Source organism: Balaenoptera borealis (genome assembly GCF_965194805.1).
Source record: "Balaenoptera borealis genome assembly, chromosome: 5".
In the NCBI taxonomy this organism is placed as follows: Eukaryota; Metazoa; Chordata; class Mammalia; order Artiodactyla; family Balaenopteridae; genus Balaenoptera; species Balaenoptera borealis.
Window position 1 is genome coordinate 105,256,024 of NC_138862.1, and position 6,000 is coordinate 105,262,023.

Below are 6,000 nucleotides of genomic sequence, written 5' to 3' on the forward strand. Positions count from 1 at the left end.
TAAAGTTAACTGAGAGAAACAGAAGATAAAATACCTATGATTGTGAGTAGCTAACTATCTATAAGAAATGGAAGGCCATATGCAAAACTGAAAATAGCTGTATAGTTCATAGTGTTGGACTATGATATGATTTCTCTAAGACTGTCTTAAATGTTATTTACCATTTTCACTTTTAAATTAATAAAAATTAATTCTTGCTACAAAAACACTGACCTTGGCATTCTTTTGGCTCTTAGTTTGTCTAAACAACGCTATCAGCCTAGATTAGTGTCAAGAGATTCTCTGATGGTGCCATTATCCCAGGGGAGCTCTCTGCCAGCTGAGTGACTCACCGCACCTGGGGGTGGGGCCTGCATGTGTCACACGCCACACACCTGAGCTACCATTCAGTCGCCCTTGAACTGACTGTACGTCAAAGTGATATCCTACAATGTCCATTTTCACTGAATATCTTATGATTTGTGGACCTGGTAAGGATAAAGCATTATGTGATAGTGATGTTCAGGAAAGATGTCTCACAAACATGTTTCCTTAAGTGGGAAGACTTCCAGCGAGAGATTCTAAATCTGATAATGTTTATCAGTAAACAAACAGATATGTCTCAGAGGATGGGCTTATTTTAGGAATAAAGAGGGAAACTTTGGTGTAAATTAACTAGCAGTTAAAAAATTATATGTATTGCTTAAAGCTGTTGAGGCTTGTATTAAATGAATATATTTATACCTTATAAGGTATTGCAAAATCAAAGAAGTTAAGCTATAAAAAGCAAACTGAAAACTTGCATCAGGAGGCATTAATATTTTTGTAGCTTTTGACTCAGTAATCATATTTTCTTTTCTAAAATTATTTCAGAGAATTTCTCTCATGGGAGAAGGGAAAAGAAAGGGAGAGGAGATCATGTGATTCCAAATGAATGTGTAAATAAATCAAGACTTAATAAACTTAATAAAATGCTTAAAGGAAAGTAATAAATTTTTTTCTTAATAAAATGTTAATAGTGTAAACTAAAATTTATCTAGTAAAGATGTAGCTTGATCAAACTTATTTAATATTCTTTTTAACTAAATACATATCAAGTAATAGTATATTACCCATTTTGGAAAAGAAAAAATGAGTATAACAAAAACCAAACAAACAAAATAAACTAAACAGGTTGAGTAGAGTGGTTATTAATCCTCTTGTGGTCACAAATCCTTTGCACATGATGGTGAGAAGCATCAGTAAAGATATATCATTTTACGTGTGTTATTTTTATGTTCAAGCTTAAGGTTAAGCTTATTCTTAGGAATGTCAAAGTTTTTTTTTTTGCAATTTACGTTTGCTTTACAGTTTTATAAACTTTTTTTCCAAAAATCCATGGATGCCAATTGTAAAAAGTGAAAAGGGAAAGTTCCCTCTAGAGACGCCTGGAGGTATCTCTTAGGGGTTATGGTGGAGCCACAGGAACACGTCAACGCCATCATTCCCCCCTCATGCAAAATCCCCCAGGAGCCAATACGCACAAGGAGCTGCAGATTAGGAACCAGAGTATAATGTTGCTGGTGGCTGTAAGAGAGCTCTGCACCCCACTAAAGAGTTGCTAAAGGCCAGATTGGAACCAGGACTATATCAGTGACCCAGCTCACCAGGATTCACAGCCCAGACCAGAAACCTCTTACTCTCTCAGGAAGCAGCTTGGAAGGAAATACAGAGGAGCAGGCTTGGCTCGGAGGAAGTGGATAAAATACTGTTGCACTCAGGCATCTACTATTTATGGTTTGATATTTTTCCTTCCATACACTTTTTATGCTTACACACAAAAATTACTACTACTACATACATAGTGCTACAATTTGATTTTCCACTTAATAACATTATAACATGAACAACTTTCTATGTTATGTATGGACTTATTGCATTCCTTTTAACATCTGCATAGTCCTTAGCTGTACCAAAATTTATTAAATATCTCCCACTGATGGATATTTGTTTCCAATTTTTTATTATGAATATGTATTCACATTCTAAGTCATAGATACTATAGAGGTAGATAATGTTTTAGTTGCCCCCTCCATGCCATGCCCCTCTCTCCTTGTACGTGTCTACTTGTGCACATGGGCAGGAATTTCTCTAGGATATGAGTAGAAGTTGACAGCGGGTAGATGGGAATGCCCATTTACATTTGATACCGTTAACCTGAACAAGTATCTTTTTCAGGTCTATGCTTTTATTCATTTTATTGCTTAAAAACTTTTTTTTCGGGCTTCCCTGGTGGCGCAGTGGTTGAGAATCTGCCTGCCAATGCAGGGGACACGGGTTCCAGCCCTGGTCTGGGAAGATCCCACATGCCACGGAGCAACTAGGCCCGTGAGCTACAACTACTGAGCCTGCGCGTCTGGAGCCTGTGCCCCGCAACGAGAGGTCGCGACAGTGAAAGGCCCGCGCACCGCGATGAAGAGTGGGCCCCGCTTGCCGCAACTAGAGAAAGCCCTCGCACAGAAATGAAGACCCAACACAGCCAAAAATAAATAAATAAAATTAAAAAAAAAAAAAAACAAAACTTTTTTTTCTCTTGAAAAGTTAAGATATACGTATAGTAAAAACACCAAATGGCATAAAAAGGATATATAGCAAAAAGGTAAGTCTTTTCTACACCTTCCCCCATTCCTTATCTCCAGTGGCAAAGCTTCTTGAGTGCTCTTTGAAGCACGTGTTATGTGTGTGTGTGTGTTTACACATGACATCATAATATATCTATGTATATATGTGTATGTATATCTATGTGTGTATATCTTTATATATCTACACATGTATAGATATAGTATGTCATTTGTGTGTGTGTATGTATTTCTGCAACTTGAGCTTTTCAGTTAACAATACACTTAGAGATTATTCCACATCCAGGCCTGCAGATTTCCCTTTATTCTATTTTATTTTATTTTACTTTACTATTTTGTTTTACTTTATTTCATTTCATTTCATTTCATTTTATCTTATTTTTAATTTTTTTTGGCCACACCATGCAGCTTGCAGGATCTTAGTTCCCTGAACAGGGATTGAACTTGTGCACTCGGCAGTGAAAGCAGAGAGGCCTAACACTGGACTGCCAGGGAATTCCCTCCCTTATTTTTTTAAAATAGCAGGATATCATAATGGTATCCTCTGGGAATAAACTATAATTTAACCAGTCTCTTATTGATGTACATTCATATTGTTTCCAGGCTATGGCAACTACAATAATTGTGTAATGAATATCTTTATTTGAGACATGTGATTTCAAACAATAACCAAAAAAACTTCTTGGCATTTTTGTTGCTGTTACATTCAATGAATAATTTAATTTAAAGAAAGTTGACATCATTATAATACTTAATTTTTAATCTAAACATTGAAAATGCCATTTTATTCTTTCAAGATTCCTCCAAGTCATAAACATCCTGAACATTTATTGTTATTTTTCTTGTAAAGTATTTTACTATTCTGAGCACTCTTGTAAATGGGAATTTTTTTCATTACATTTTCTAACTTGTTTTTATGTAGAAAAGTTACTGGTTATAGATTATTGCATTTTATAACCAGTTTTCCTGGATTATCTTATCATTTCCAGTAGTTTTCCATGTGGCTCGCTTTTAACTATGTGATTATATCATCTATAAATAGTTATCATTGGGGCTCATCTTTTTCAATTATTTATATATATTTTTCTCTTATCCAATTGGGTAGTACTTGAACAATATTATATGTGAAATACGTTACCAATGTTGCCTTTTCTTCACTTTAAAGGGAAACCTTGTATTTCACTATTGAGCAAGATGCTGCCTTGGAAAAAAATTAGAATGGATAATTCCTTACTAGAGTCTGTCATACAGAGTGAAGTAAGTCAGAAAGAGAAAAACAAATACCGTATGCTAACACATATATATGGAATCTAAAAAAAAAAATGGTCATGAAGAACCTAGGGGCAGGACAGGAGTAAAGACGCAGACCTACTATAGAATGGACCTGAGAACACGGGACGGGGGAAGGGTAAGCTGGGACAAAGTGAGAGAGTGGCATGGACATACATACACTACCAAATGTAAAATAGATAGCTATTGGGAAGCAGCCGCATAGCACAGGGAGATCAGCTCGGTGCTTTGTGACCACCTAGAGGGGTGGGATAGGGAGGGTGGGAGGGAGATGCAAGAGGGAGGGGATATGGGGATATATGTATATATATAGCTGATACACTTTGTTATACAGCAGAAACTAACACACCATTGTAAAGCAATTATACTCCAATAAAGATGTTAAAAAAAAAGTTATGTATGAAATTTCAATTTTACTAAGAATTTATCTGGAACAAGTTTATTAATTTTAGTGACTAAACTGACTGCCAGGGATAATTCTTCCTCTAATTGTCCCTCAGCTATTCCTCCAGGTTTCCAGGTGCTTTCAGAGGCCATCTCAAGCATAAGCAAGGCAGGCAGAGCCTCCTTTTGTTCTCTCTACCCAGCTGTCACTGCTACAAGTGACCTTCACGAGATGTTTCTGAACTCATCAGTCGTCTGCTGGTGACCACTGCAGCTCACCCCATGACAACCTCACTGGGGGTAACAGGGAAGGGGCGCTCTTCTCCCTTCTGTCACTCCAACCAATGTGAGACAGAGTCCCACCTCTATCTCCAAGACAGTTAACACCAGGATAAAATACAAGAAGACATTACTGAAAGGTGGAAGTGAATGGAAGAGAAATAGAACAACACATCCCGGACTGGCCTCAGGGTCCCCTTTGGGGCTGGGTACCTGCCTCCAGATGCCAAGAGAAGCTCTACTTCCTGGAGTTTGGACAATATGACTACCCACTCCCCCCCATAAAAGAGGAGAAAGATAATCTCTGACCCAAGTGTAAGGCCCACTTCCAGAGCCCTTATTCTCTGCCCAGTATTGATAACTTCTAGAACGACAGTGAAAAGAAAGATTCATTCCCTTCTAGGAAGTGTTCATCCACCCATCCACAGGCATATGGTCTGTCCCTAAGGCCCTAGCAAGACAATCACAGAGTAACCTGAAATCATGTAGATTACATACTTAAAATGTGCTCTTGGGAGCTCATACCAGGTGGAGGCCTCTTTAAAGATTACAGATTGCCTTCCTTTTAAAGACTGGGTTTTTTATTTGGTGATGCTATGGGTGTGACCTAAGCTGAGAGAGCAGAACCAGGAATCATCTGGACACCCATATTTAGGAAGGACTGACTAACACATGATGTAGGGTACAGGAAATATACTGAACAAAGGCTTAATAATTGGTTGACTATCATAAAGTCTTTGCTAGCAATCCTTCTTTTTATATGAAGTTATAGGCATGGAACCAATATTCCCTGTGTATACTCCACACTTTGCCCTGTCCCCCAGCCCCACACTAGCCCAGGGAATTGAAGCCCAATATCATTAGTTCCTCTAGGAAACTTGATTCTTTCCATAAGATCCTTCAATTCTTTGTGTCTTATTGCTGTTTGTTCTCTTTTTAAATGAATACATAAATGAATATTATTTGTATTTGGGGTTTCAATTTCTGCCCCTTGTGAGTCCACGCTCCTTCTGAGGCTTGGGAATTTACTCATTCTTTGACAAAAATGTGCTGAAAGTCTACGACATGCTGGGCTCTGTTCAGAACCCTGGGGTTATAGCTGTGGACAAAATGGGCAAAGTCTCAATAATCATGGAGCTTACTTTCTCATGGGGAGAGAGACCAATAAAGAAATAAAGGAGCAAATGTCAGGTAGTGATAAACTCCATGGTGAAAATAAAATAAGATATGTGAAGGGGATGACTGTGTGTTGGTCAGAAAAGGACTTTCTGAATTCTTGACTTTGAAGCTGATCTCATCTTTCTTCTTAGTTCCTGTAGCACTTCATCTTGCAAATGGTTGGTGCTCAATCAATATTTTAGAATCAGGTATTTATTTATTTTTTGAAACCTGACAAAAGTTTCTATTTTATGACTTCTAACTTCATTGGTTCAGAGAGTAGAATTTATTT